Below are 14,517 nucleotides of genomic sequence, written 5' to 3'. Positions count from 1 at the left end.
TCAATCAGATATTGAGAAGACTGAAATATTTATAAATGTAATTGGTAGAAGGTTAAGCCTATAATGATTTGCATCAGTCATTTGCAGAGACAAAAATACAGACCTGATTAATACTTGACCAAAAGCCAAACTTTAAATGTATACCTCCTGAATTTTGGAAAGGTACGTTCTAAAATTGGCCTGGGGCTTTTATGCTTTGTAGTAAGACTTAGCCCCATCATCAAAGACTACACAAGAAGACAAAAAAGTCTTGCATTTGTTCTTCACATGTGATTTCTCATCACTTCCTTTCTTTTTCTTATGCAAGCACTTGAGGCAAATCAGTGTTTCCAAAGCTTTTTAACTCAAGCACTAATTAACCTTTGGAAAGAAAAAGCGAGGGGTGTACTTGTGCAGTACCACCACGGTGCTTTTGATTTAAAATGAAATAGAAATTAGCCTAAACATTGAACAGTTCATACATTTTTTTATTTCCCCACAATGCGATTATCTGCTTGCTTACATGTGAGGAGGTGTAGGCACTGACATTTCTGAAAACTGGCCAATGTATACACAGTGCTCCATACAGGCTGAGAAGCAGTTATATAAGCAAAAAGGCAAAGCTAGGTTCAAATCCCTCATCATTTAGTTTAAGGAGTTTAACGTACATGTTTCCCACTGAAGGTTGGGAGCATTTTACTCAGCCAAGTGCCGTACAGGAGGGCTGGGTGATGGCTGGCTCTGGATTAAGGTGCCCGTGAAGAGGTGAGGCATAGCCCCCACCGCAGGGCTGCGGTCCCGCCAGCGCTGCAGTAAGCCGTGGTGGCAAGCGGCCCAACGGGCAGCCGCAGCGGGGCGAAGCCTCCAGTCAGCCAGCTCTCAGCCACAAAATATTGGCGTATGGCTTGTAGAGTCAGAAAGGTCAGGCATACCTGGCGTACATGTGAGCTCCTAATAAACATCCCGTCGCGAGTGATAATGTTTTAGAGAAAGCAAAGTGGCATGCTAGATTCCAGTAAACTGGCCAGCGCTACGCAACCAAACAACCCAACACCGTGCTTCTTCCATGTCCTCTTCCCCTGCAAAGACGTGCCAAGACGCTATTATTTAAAAGTAGAATAATGTGAAAAGAAGGCTTTTAATTTAGTAGTTGTTATTAATAATCCTCATGAATAAAAATCATAGTACTTTTATTCTTTAAACCTAAGTATAAGAGGAGATTAGCTGCTAGGATTATGGAAGCATGCCCAGCTCTTCTGCCGAGCCATGCTGCCTGTCAGCCAGACCTTTAAGCTTTCCCCTATAAATATAGCGGGGTTTGCGTTTGACCTAAAAGTGAGGCAGATGACTTTACAGTGAGAAACCCTGGGGAGAACCATTCTCATGAGAAAGTTTTGGCCAGAGTTTATGGGTTTGTTCCTATTTAAGGTATACAAAAAAAGCACCCCCCCAAAAAGAGGATGACTACACTGTGTGCATGTAAACACTGTCCAAAAACTGGAGTGGGGTCTCTTCTGCCGCCCTTGGATATGTTGTACACTGTTCTGTTTGAAAAATCAGACAATTTTCAAAAAAATCCTACTTTTTGTTAGGCAACAAGTATCTTGACAGGAATGAGATCAAGGTATCAGGACAGCTTCTAAAATGTGCAAATTTTTCTGAGAATATTAAAACTTCTTTAAAGAAAAGCACTTGTATTCCTCAGAAATATTATGGACACATTCTATTCACATTTTATACTACTAAGCCTAAAAATGTGCCAGTTTTAAAAGTTAGGTTTTAAAAGCATCTAAAATCAGGCTGGTCTGACCTAGCATTTTGACTGACAACTCTTTTCATCAGTATTTTAAAGTATATTCTGATGGTTGCCAGTATAGTTCCTGATCGTCTTTATTTGAAGACATGGTAGGCAGCTTTTCTTTTTTTATCTGCCTTAAAATTTTCATTGATGACATATACAAAATTTCTTTGGAAGGCCTTTTCAGCCTGATTTTGCCTGTCAAAGGACCCAGTTCTGATTTGACAATGCACCCCTGGAGGTCTGAGGAACTTTATAAATGAACAGAGCCTGAGATAGTTCAGACTTGTACCATCTTACCCAAGAAAGCACCCTCTGTACAATGCTACGAATATGGGTTATAGCATACAGCCTAAAGGAATAATCCAGCTCAATAACCCTATGGACATTTTTATGCAATACTCTCCAACTACAGCGTAGTCTTTTGCTCACTACATTGTTCAGAGTTTTATTCTGTCCTGATTAGCAGGAGAACTACAGTATCATTCTTCTAAAAGCTGCTATCACCAGCAAGGCAATCACAGAATAATATATTGTTCTAGTCTTTTTAGACAGAAGTAGGAACCATTTTTACCATAAAAACAGAGCTGCCGGGTTTTCATTGTTTTTATGAGAAATGTTTCTCTCAAGAACTCCTTTTTATCCACCTATTTATAGATGCATGACTAGCTGGTATTTGTATCTATACTCATATAGATGTCTGCACATAAGTATACACGCAAGCAACCCTGTCATATATGAATAAAGTATAAGTATACTTTTGTCATTGCAATGACTTATTCTGGAGGAGTGTATGTACATCCTGATTTGTCAATAATTATCTAACAGGAAATTTGATTACACTGTAGATAACACTTCAAGAGCAGATCAGTTGTACATATAATAGCCTTACATTTAGACTTTGCCTTACCATCCATCCTACCTGAACTATGACAAGATATCTTATAAACAAGGTAGGAATTACCTTCACTCTTCTGAAGTGAAGACTCCACTGAGCAATAGCATGACAACCTCCCTTCATCCATTCTTGATCTAAACTTTGACATCTTTGTATCTATCTAGGGATTCACATATTGATTAATATTATGATAACTTTCAGCATTCTGTTAGCCTATATTCAGCAGCCCATCTGATTAGTTATCACACATTGCACTCTGCATGGTCAAACTGACATCCTAAAGCCACAACTGAGAAGGACTTAGAACAGAAATGGTACAGACTATGTAAAGATGTGATGCAGAATCAGAGATTAAATTGTAAATAGAAAAAAGGACTGGATCTACTTATAGTTCCAAATAAAATCTCTGCATGTTAATGAGAAGTAAGATGATGTAAGTGCATCTGTGGGATGCTTCCAATCCCATAAAGCACATTTTTTCATCAAGACAGATTCTCTATCTTGTCTTACTGGAATTTTAATTCAAGCTTTGATCTTCATGAGGATAATCAGGGTTAATTATATATCTTTTCCTGGAGTTGATCCTGACTACCTATAAGGAATGAAAAAGGACAGTGCTTCAACTCCAGTGTAATCCTGCATCTAGTCACTCTCTTGGTGGAGAAGCACACTGTTCTTCACTGAAAATAAGGTCAACTGAGAAGCCTGGGAAGGTGTTAACTCACACCTATTGATGATCATTTAAATATTGACATTGTTAGATGTCTCGTGTACACAAAAAATAGAAGGAGGATCCACAGATCTGCCCTGTTTACTCTTAGTGGTATCTTTTTTTGGCACTAAAGGCATGTGGCAGTACTACCATCTGTCATTTCTTCTCCAAACAAAGTGAAGTCAAAACCAGGTAGAAGAGAGCATGCTGAAGACCAAGAAGCAGATCTCCTTTTATAGATAGGCCTTGGGAGAATATCACTACTTTTCTCCCCATTTTGACACCTGTCTCTAAGCACCATTTATCTATTGTCAAGGGAAAAAAACTAGTCTGTAGACTAAAATTCCCTGACATATTAATCTCAAATAGCAGTCAAATTAGAAGCAAAAGCACACGTATTGTTCCTGTTATCACTGTATGTGACTTATGACAGAGGGCCATATTGCTTTATCTCAAGAGGAAACAAGCCTGAATGAGTCCACAAGGAAAAGCAGTATAGTAAAGCAGTATAGTAGCATAGGGTAAAAAAACAAAACAAAACAAAAAAAAGTATGATGACTTATCAGATATGTAAAAATGGCAGTTTTAAGCATAGGAGTGGTACCACCCTGTAAAGTATAACTTTATTCTAAAAAACATCTGCAAAAGATAGTACCATAAGGTTGCATGGTTTGTTTTACTTCCTAGCACTCTTTAGATTTAGAAGAAAAAAAAAGACTTGTTCATTTATTTGTTTTTCCCTAAATGCCAGTCCTTCCAAATTCACTTGGCATCTGAAGAATCGAGCCAGGTCTGATACATTCTCATCATCTGAGATGGTGCAGGTCAGATCATTTTTCCTCTCTATGCCAAAAAAGGGCAGTTGCCCAAAACAGAATGTAGGCAGTGGTGAGGCATTTTTATTGTATTTAGCATTCCTATACTGCTTGGAAAATCACAATCTTACTCCTGAAAATATAGCTGCCTGTACATGCGTGCTCTCTCATAGTCTTTAATAGATTGCTACTAAGATACATAATAAACAAAATACACAAAAACCTAGACTGGCCGCTGATACTGTCTGAAAGCTAGTCAAGAATGTCTTACTGATCCAAAGTACTGTCTCCTGTAAGAGCTCTTCTGTACAATATATATCAAGAGAAGGGAAATGCGTACTCATTCCTAAACATCCCCTCAAATGACCAAGACGTCTTAGGGCACTTTATTTCTCAAGAAACTACAGACAACTTTGAGCCCGACGTGGCCTGCGTTCCTCCCCTGCCATTTGGCTGCAGCGAACTCCAGGCTGTGCTGGGCACGCAGCCTTTTTGCCATCCTTGGCACCAGACCCAAAGCTGTGCTGCCGCACCCCTTTCTAGTTGCTCCAGTGAAAACCCGCTGGCTCGGGGCCTTGAGTGCTGCTCGTGAGCAGAGGAAGAGCACAGGAGCTGCCTGCTGCTGGCTGAGTGGCTACCGAGGTGCCACTGAAGCTATTTGGGGTATTATCATAAAAAATTTGAGGTGGAGGAAGCACAGCAAGGGAGTATCTGTTAGAAGGAAGAGTGTGTTAGTAGACAGATGTTACCTTGTATGGCTCATGCTTTGTTTCCCACTAGCTGTATGGGAAGAATGTAAATGGAGGCTTGTCAAAGTGATGTCAAACTGGATTACACCAGAAGACCTCTCAGAAAGGCCCTCTGTGAGGAGAATGACTGAGGGTTCAAATTAGAGCCTCGGGTGAGGGTTTTTTTTTAATGTTTTGCACCTAGATCTGGTACAAGCTCCTTTGGAAGCCATGTTCTTCTAAGTACAGAGAAAAGCTAATTTTTTTTTTCCCTTACCCTAGTAAATACTCTTGTCTATCTAATGGTATTTAGACTTTTGACAACTTTTTTTTTGGTCAGAATGGAGAAGTGTTACAGTTAGAATGGGGAGAAGACAAAAATGCCTGTGGGAAGTCTGCTTTTTGTAGATGGGTAGGCCATTTTGACTGATAACTTGGTCTAAAGTCTTGGCTGGTTCTAGTATACTGATCACAAAGTATTTCTGTCTGTAACTCAGTGTGTATGTCAAAATTGCTGATATGCTACAAATGACTTCCCTGTTGGTGTGCTACCTAAATTATCTTGTCTATGGACTTCCCTCTTTTTTGCATATGCTTTGTGATTTTAAAGGATTATTTTTTATTAGCAAAAGCAATTTTGGTGTAGAAGAGGAAAAAGCAGATTCATGTTATACCTCTTCCATTTAACCTAACATCGTTTGTTTTGGCTTCATGGTGTTGGTACCATAAAACATACTTTTCTGTTTGTATCCTGGCTCTTCCCTCACTTCTTCCCTTCTCCCAATGATCAGGCTGCTTTCTGTGAAAATAAACATGCAGGATAGGAAGGGAGACATTTCTGTATCACACTATTTAAAAAATATTACAAAACTGCTTTGTAAAACGGTCTCTATTTTGACAAATACCCCTACGATTGTTAATGCATTTTAGATTCATCACATCCCAGCTCAGTCCCATAATTATAGGTAAGCAACTGCACGTGTCAAGCTGTGTGTTTACAAGTCAATGTAATAATAGCAAGGACTGTGGTTAGGCCTCTGATAATTTAATTTGAATTCTTTAAAATATGTCGTGTTCATGTATGTGCTTAGTATCTCCTGGAATATCAGTTCCATTTCTAATTATATATGAATAAGTTCTGTGAGGAAAAGAGCTCCCATCCCTTGCTGAATAATTCTGACTGTTTTATCAATTTTGTGATCACAAAGAACAATTCATTATTTAATGATATACTGAAGCAGTCAAGAGTTGACAGTCTGTGTAAGCATGATTGACTTAAAATAACCAAGGCAACCTAGTTTCCAAGTACGTTCTCCTATTCTTTTTTATGCTCCCTTTTTATGTCACCACTGCTCACAGTCTTTTGTCTTGTTTTTATTTTCTTCTTTCCCTCCAGTGAAGTGTAAGAGTTTTAGTATCTCACCAATCAACAGATACACAATTTTCTTAGCCACCTCATTTACTATGTATTACCATAGTGCTTTTCATGTAATCAAGCATCCTAAAGGCCTCACAAGCCATTTAATTACCTGTCACAAGTCCAATTACTGTATGTAAGCAAACTGCCTTGCTGAACTGAGAAAACACTGCGTGCAGGCATTGATTTTTATTTAAGTGCTTCAGCTCAATTTATAATAACTGAACAGTAAAATTCATAAGCATGCTGCAGTTCAAATCAAATTGAACGTACACTCTTATAAAGGTAAACTCCACAAAGCAAAAAACCTTACCTAGTGTTTCCTTTCTTCTGAGATGTAAAATGAGGAAAACAAAGGGGGAAGGTTAATACTAAACAGATACTGTTGCAAATTGTGAAATGATTTTTGCAGAAAAGATGAGACTGTAAAGTTATTAAGTACCAGGGTTCGTAGAAGTTCTGTTTGCTGTCATGCTAGGCTTTCAGAACGCTACCACATCCTTTTTTCACATGCATATCCATATTGTGCCAAAGTCTGCATTTCTACCTTTCTGTTTTGAGGGAGATTTTCTCCACCATTAATATTGAAGGATAATCCCTTCTACTATGCAGGCATTCCTCATTTAAACCTGCAGGAGTAGGCGTGAATATATACATAGCTCTTGAATATATACATTACTTGAGCATATCTCAACTTGAACTTGAAAGTCAGAGGAATCATTTCCCTTGTTGTGCAAAGGTAGTCACTCTGATGCTGTCATTTACCTGAAATCTAACAACAGGAATCCTGAGTAACGAAGACTAATACAAGTTGAAATATCAGTGGACATCTGTCAGATGTCAGATTTGGGCTTATCTCAGCCAAAGTAGCTAGCATTCTTGCTCTTACCAGAAGATCGGGCTACAGTTATGACTGCAGCACTCTCTGTCTGATGGTTTCAAGCTCATTTTGGCTGCCCTGCTCAGCCTGCAGTTTGTGGCCTGTCTTCCTGCATGGTAGCAGCCAGAAGGGCTGAAGCAAACTTTGTGTTATTTGGGTACTCCCCTTACTCTGCAGCTCCTGTGATCTTTACTCATCATTTGTGATCTTTACTCATCACAAATGCTCAAGGCCTTGACCCATCTCCCATTCCAAAAATCAGGCCACTGTTTCTGCAGTACCGCTAGCATTGCAATGAGTTGTGCCTTTGCTTCTGATGCAGGATGAAGTGGGCCACCTGCTACTAAAAAAGACCTTTCTATTTCCTGCTATAACCTGGTTACTCCTTAGAGGTCTTAAGTTTTCATGATAATCCATGCAACATTGCTCACTTACAAGACCTGAGAGATTCAGCAGTTTATCCATCCTCTGTTTCAGTGTGAGGTCTCATGAAGCCCCAAAAGGTCAAATTGGTCTTAGAAAAGGTTACTTTACAAGCATCTAAGAGAGCTGCTTTAGAAGACTCAGAGCTGTTAGCTGAATTGTTCTGCTGTTTCTTCTCCCTAAACAATGACTGATTGCACATGGAAACATAAATCGCTCTTTGCCCTGCTTCCAAAAAGCAATTAATTAGGTGTTCACATTAATTAATTAATAACTTTAATGCACTGGATCTGAGCATGTCTTCTTGGAAAAATAAGACACTATTCAGTTAGGTACTTGACCATTTACCTGTTTTTTGTATTCCTGCCATACTACAGTACTAGTATTTTGGATTTTACAAACAATTTCTCTAGCCTGTTTGTCTCTGAAAAAGTGTGGGTCAGAGAGAGCAATTTCTACTAGCATGTAGTCAGGAGCATAGCCTCAGTGGGATCTTTGCTGGTAACAGAAACTCTGAAGTTTGACATAGTCAACATACCTGAACATATGCAGGCAAAATGAAGACAACGGTTGCCAGCATAGGTATGGACTAAGGCCATATCTATGCCATAAAGTCTTGCTAATACGGTGACACAAGTCAGAGGTTTAAAAACCTCGAAAAACTCAAGCCCTTGTTGAGCCAGCTGCATCAGCAAAATCTCTGCCATAGATGCAGCTGTGCTTATCGTGCTTTTGCCAGTTCAACATATACTACTTAGAGAAAGTGTTGATAGTCTGGTATAGTTCTAGCAGTGACATTCTTCAAGAATAGCTGAGCCTTCAGAGTTCAAAGCAGTTCCTATCAGAAGACTCAGTAAACCATATCTGACAAAATTATCCACTTTCCAAGAAAATGGGAGCTACTGCAGCTGACTTTGTACCTCAGGAAAATGACACTGACGACGACAAATTCCCAGCTGCTTCTCTTATTGCAATAGATGCATTTAAAATTTTAGAGAAAGGAATAAAAATTATTATAGTGGGGGTGCTTAATCAAGTAAAATATTTTAACCAATTCACAGTAAAACAGCTGTCTGAATAATTATAATAACTTGTACTTGGTTTATTGGAGGCACTTCTTTGTTTTTGCCCGATACGCATGGTAAGTATAGAATGTTCTCCTGCATCTAGTCAGATGCTCTAACAGAGAATAACTTCAACTACTGATTTCGTTGCTGTTGCACATGTTGTTAGAACATCACAAAGAATATTCTTTAAAATACTTGGCAGTTCACCATTTTTCTCTCCAGAGTTCAAACCTCTTGTAATGTTATTGTCCCCGACAGGCTACAGATTGAAACATGGAAAGATGATGTGACTTGCTCCAGGTGGTGTTGCAAGTCAATGTCAAGGCCAAGAGCTGAATACAATTCTCCTCACTTCCAGCTTTCCTTACTGCACTACACTCCTTTTTCCAATACCTGCTAATTCAGATTCCCATGAATCTTAGTCCTCCAGGAATTTTAATTCTATCATTTGACTTTTTCCAAACTTAGGCTCCCCTTGATATTTTAAACAGTTAATATAAATTATACATTGGAGTTAGAAAATCCAATGATAGAGAGTTTTAAAATGTATATATAACAGTACCCTTCCTTGTTCCTTTCATGGTATTTCAGGAATCACTTTTTTTCACTGAAGTGAGTGCCATGGCTGACAGGGGATAATGAAAACATGTCATACATCCGCCATACTGTAATAGTAAATAATGCACATCCTCTTTTCATTTTTATTTCATTGAGAAAACATATTTTATTCATTACATTTGGAGTTGTGCCTGTCCACCTTCACATATGAACAGTATTCACTTACTTGAGGGGGAGAAAAGCAAATAAATCATAAGAATATTCTAAAGACTAACATTTTTCTTATGCCCAAGGTCTAAAAGGTCTTATTGTTGTATGTGACTGCCTTTGCTACACAAGATATATTGTTTATGTTCCTGTACAAACTTGCTCAATATAGAATCAAATAGTGCTATGAAATCCGTGTTTTGAGAGTTTACAGAATCAGAAGAAACTTTACTATCATTATTTGCATAGTAAGTAATCAAAAGAAAATCCTAAGTTAAAATTTGCATAAAATTAGGTTATCAAAATACTCATTTTCCAACTATCAATAATGTCTCAAAAGGCCAGCTTTAAGAGTACTGTACTGAGTTTCAACTCATTCTATCTACCGTTTGCCTATTTTAAATAATGTTGAAAGTTACATTTCTGAAGTAGGACTAATTTCCTAATTACAGCTTCATAGAAGAATGAAACATGGTAGGCCATGAACCATCGCCACTTTTGTCTGACTTACAGAAATAATAATAAAAAATTGTGGTATTGATCCCACCCTACCTCCCTTGCAAAACAGACTCCTTCAAGCTATTTGCTAATGCACTGGTCTCTATGTAGGTTTTTTCTGAAAATATTTTCCATCATTTGAAAACAACCATGCGTACACAATGCCTCTAAAGAAAGCTATTTTTTCTTCCCAAATGGTCTTTTAAGACTGCCCCATCTCATTATGAAATCTGAATTTTATTTAATAAAAATCCTCACTATTGATCCTATAATGCTAAGACATAGAGAACTGATAAGCCTCAAAGCAAAGGCCAGATTTCACATGTTTAGGCGGGGTCATGCCAAGTTCTCCCTGGCTTTGTACAGGCCGAGTCTCTGGGGGAGCAAATGTCAAGTTATTGCAAAATGCAGCATCTCAGCTGCACAATTCGTCACTTCTCTGCTCTTCCTGTCCCCTTCAGGATGCCTTTTTTTTTCATTATTTGCAGAATTCGTTACACCTATATATTTATATATAAACATACATATATTCTCTCTCCAGACCTCTCCCCCTCGGATGCTGTTTAACCCTCTCCTTCTCTCCGAGCTAAACCCGTAGGCTATCCCGCAGCGAAGCCCCTGGCTCGGGGCGCTCCGGGGGCGCTCAGCGCCCAGCCCGCTCAGAGCTGAACCGGATCAGCCCGCGCTGACGGGGCGGCTTCAGCGCTGCCGCCGCTTGTCACCGTCAGCCCTACACGGCCAGGCGGGGGTGCTTCTCGTCCGCCGCGGAGCGCAGTCGGGGCTGCCGCCGCCGCCGCCGAGGACGGGCTTGCCGGGTACGGCTCCAGCGAGGGGCTGCCGCGCCCTGGGGCAGCTCCCTGGGGCAGCTCCCCTCTGAGCACTTCCCCGCTGCGGAGGCGGGGGGCTCCCAGCGCTCCGGCCGGTGCAGGTGAAACGCGGGGAGTCGCCAGCCAGCACCGAGCCGCGGGGCAGCAGCGAGGCGCGAGGCAATGACCCAGATAGCGCGGAGGACCCTGCCCGGGGCGCGGCTCCCCGCGGGGGCGCCGGGGTCTGCGGCCCGCCGCGGCGACGCCCCCGCCCGCCGCCGCATCCCCCGCCCCCAACATGTCCGCTGGCGGCGGCGGCGCCGGGCCCCCGGGCGCCAGGGCCGCGGGCGGGCACCGCAGCCCCCCAACACGCCGCGCCGCGCCTGCCCGGCGGCCCCGGCCCGGCCGCGCGGCTCCCCACAGCCCGCCCCCCCGGCCCTGCCGCGCTTGAATTACCTGTTTTGATGGCCCGTGAGGTCTTTTTTTTTCCCTCTCTGCAATGAAAATCCGTGGCCGGTCACTCGCTCCCCCCTCCCTCGCCTCGCCACTTCGCTCCCTCCTCCTCCTCCTTCTCCTCCTCCTCCTCAGCGGAGCCGGTGTCAGTCAGTCACATTAGCTGCCCGAGCAGGGAGAGAGAGAAATGCCCAGCGGCTTCCGGGAGTGCCAAATAAAGCCAAGTCCAGACAGAGAGAGAGACGGTGACCGAGATGGAGAAAGAAAGCAAAAAGTGGGTGGAGTGTGAAAATGGAGAGAGAGGGAGAGGGAGAAGTGTCTCTCAGCGGCGGCGGCAGCTCCGCGCCTGAAAGGAAATGGCAGTGGCAGTGCATCCCCGAGGCGCGGGCGGGCAGGCCGGGCTGCCCAGAGCACCGGCACCCGCCGTGGTGGCACCCGCGGGCCACCGGCGTGGGAAGGCGAGTGCCCAGAGGCCCCCTGGCCCAGCCTGCGCCGGGGACGCAGGGCTGGCGTGGCAGCTCCTGCCAGCCAGCTACCCCTTGGGCCGCAGGCGAGCCTCCCCTTCGCCGGCAGAGTTCGTTTTCTTTGCTGAGCTGGAATAAACTACAGCAGCCCTAAGCAGTGCTCTGCCTGTGCCCACCGTGGGGTTACTGCCTTAATTCGGCATTGCCACAAGTCAGAGCTTCTCGCTGTAGATGAACCCTCGTGTAAGGCCTTGTTTCTCATGCGCCGTGGGCTTCTTGCTAGTGTGTAACCCTGGCTGAACGGGAGCTGAACGTGTTTCGCAATGACACTGTGCTCTTCACCAGATGGTCCCAAGTGGTATCTGATCGCCCATGGGAAATCTGCTTCACCTCCAAGCAACGCTGAGTTAACTTTCTGCGCAGAAGTCCTGGGAAAAGAGCATGAGTTCATGGCCTTTAAAGAAACAGTTTGCTCTTGAAAGGAGAAAGGATTCTTTAGTTATTAATAATAAAAAGACCACCTATTTTCAAGTTAACCACATGGCTGTGTGAAAACAGGTGACAGTTCTGTCTCTCAAATGTTATAGTTGTATTTTAGAAGACTTTGTATGCAGTTTCTGATGGTTTGACAATGCTCTAATATATGGAACATAAATATTTGTTTAAATCATGCAGCTGTTAAATAGGGGCTGAGGAAGTCATATTTTAACCAGGACATTATAGTTACAGCAACTCACAGACATAAGTATAGAAATGGTCATATAGAAATGAGATGCAGGGAGACAGAACTGAGCAAAAGCAAGCTGACTGCAGGAATCAGCCTAGGATCCCAACTCACTAGTGTGGACAATGTAATTGGCATCAGAAGTTGAAAAAAATGTGCTGCAGTTTCCTGTATACAGTGAAAAGAGCTACTTCCTCTTGGCATGTATAAAAAGGCAGATGAACTCAACAGAAAAACACAGGTTTTAAATGAGAGGGTCTTGCCAGACCTTCCAAGATGGAAAAAGAGTAATATGGAATTGAAGAACTGATCGCAAAAATGCACAGAACACAGAAATTACTTCAGAGAGGTAAAAAGCAACAGCAGGTTTCCTTCTGGAAAGAAAATCTGCAAGTATTAAGAGACTGTTGAAACTACTGCATTTAAATTAAAGCTCAAATTCCATATTCCATCCAGCTCAGAAAGAGAACAATTCCCAGACCTGTGCAGTATCAGTGTGATAAATGGACTGTTTGGGCTAATAAATGCAATCAGATTTCTTCAGAATGGGAATTGCATTTGGGAGTGGAATCTAGTTTACTTCTGAAAAGTTTTACAAGCTCTTACTGCAAGACCACAGCCAAGCACTCCCCATCATCCATTTATATCATAGGCATGCAAAAGGAAGGGAAAAGCAGTGGGGCATTCCCTTTGCATGGAATGGTTTACTGCGCTGCCAAACTGGTAGATGCCCTACACGTATAAAAAACCACACAGTCCAACACATCTTCCCTCCTGACATCTCATGCTTTCTTCAAGTATGGGAGGTACACAAGAGACAAGTGCTTTTGCTCTTTTCACTTCCCCAGGAGAATGCTGGCTAACATCAAAGACTAGGACTAAGACAAAGGGAACAACAAGTGATAAATCTAATAAGAAGGGAAAAAGGGAGATTCTGTAATTGTAAAGTGACTTCACAGTACCGAGGAAACACAGTGACAAGCAAAGATGTAAGATGTTGCTGCTGGAAACATGCAGTAGTGAAGAGAGCCTTGCCCACTTTGGTTTCTGTATAGCTGAAAGTAATCTTAAAAAGTAGTTCTATAAAGATCTTAGTAGTTATTAACTCAGGCTTAGCAAAAGTCTCTTAAAGAGAAGAAAAGGATGAGAGATGTGCAAATTTTGGACTTCACAAAACACTGTATGTGCAAAAATACCAATTTGCCCTCAATCAAACAATGCATTCATATGTTTGCTTAGATTTATACACAGAAGGTCATTTGATGCCAGTAGTTGCAATGTTAAAAGTTAAAAGTTTTTTATTTGTATACTTTTTTGGTGGTGATAGGGTCACCAACTTACGGATCAAAACATTTAGTCTTCTGAAAATGTAGATACTATTTATTAATGCAGGAAAAAAATCATCTTACAATTCTAATTTATGCAGTTCTCCTCCTGAAATTATGAGGAGCTTTCTTAAGTAAAAAGAACAATAATAGACCTCATGCTGAAAGATTTCTAATTAAAATGTAATGCTGCATGGAGTATGGTATATGGCATTTAATATAACTTTGTGTCTTTTTTTTTTCATTTATCTTCTTGACTTTGCTGCTGCAGACAATCTGTGCCAGAGATTGCATGTTTTATTCCCTTTTATAGAAGAATGTATTTCTACAGTTGTGCAGAGATCCCAAAGTACACATCAGAGGCTGTTGTAGAGATAGGCTATCAAAATCTCTGTAGAATGACAGAATTATAACCTACTTAAAAGAAAATATTCTGGTGTGTCTTTTATTTGCATACATGTTTTTTTGCAGAGGATGACTGTTGAAAATGCTTACCTTTCCAGCGTCTGTTGAAAATGGACTTTGAATGTATATGATTGTAAAATTTCCCCATTGATACACGTTACATCTAAATGATTCATAGATGAGTTTGGAAAAAAACACAAATATTGTTACTGATTTCCTGGATTTCATTAAGTCTGTTTTTGCTGGCGCAATGCAGAACAAAAGATTCATATAAATTAATATTGCATAAGCATGTATTGATGTGAAAATAAATTGGAATATCTTCTTGAGAGAATCTTGGTAGTATGACTTGCTAGGTCT

At 41.3% G+C, this 14,517-nt stretch overlaps 1 protein-coding gene across 1 annotated transcript in view; it reads right to left on the bottom strand.

Annotated features, from left to right (window-relative positions):
* CAP2 (cyclase associated actin cytoskeleton regulatory protein 2) overlaps nucleotides 1–11,545 on the bottom strand; it is a 71,040-nt gene extending 59,495 nt beyond the window's left edge. Inside the window, exon 1 of the mRNA XM_026113301.2 lies at nucleotides 11,243–11,545. The gene's annotated coding sequence lies outside the window, so the exon portion shown is untranslated. The remainder of the gene's footprint in view (nucleotides 1–11,242) is intronic.
* Between the last annotated feature and the right edge of the window lie 2,972 nt (nucleotides 11,546–14,517).

This window comes from Dromaius novaehollandiae, chromosome 2, assembly GCF_036370855.1.
Source record: "Dromaius novaehollandiae isolate bDroNov1 chromosome 2, bDroNov1.hap1, whole genome shotgun sequence".
Classification (NCBI taxonomy): domain Eukaryota; kingdom Metazoa; phylum Chordata; class Aves; order Casuariiformes; family Dromaiidae; genus Dromaius; species Dromaius novaehollandiae.
Note: the sequence above shows the minus strand (reverse complement) of the source record. Positions and strands in the feature narration are given on the sequence as shown.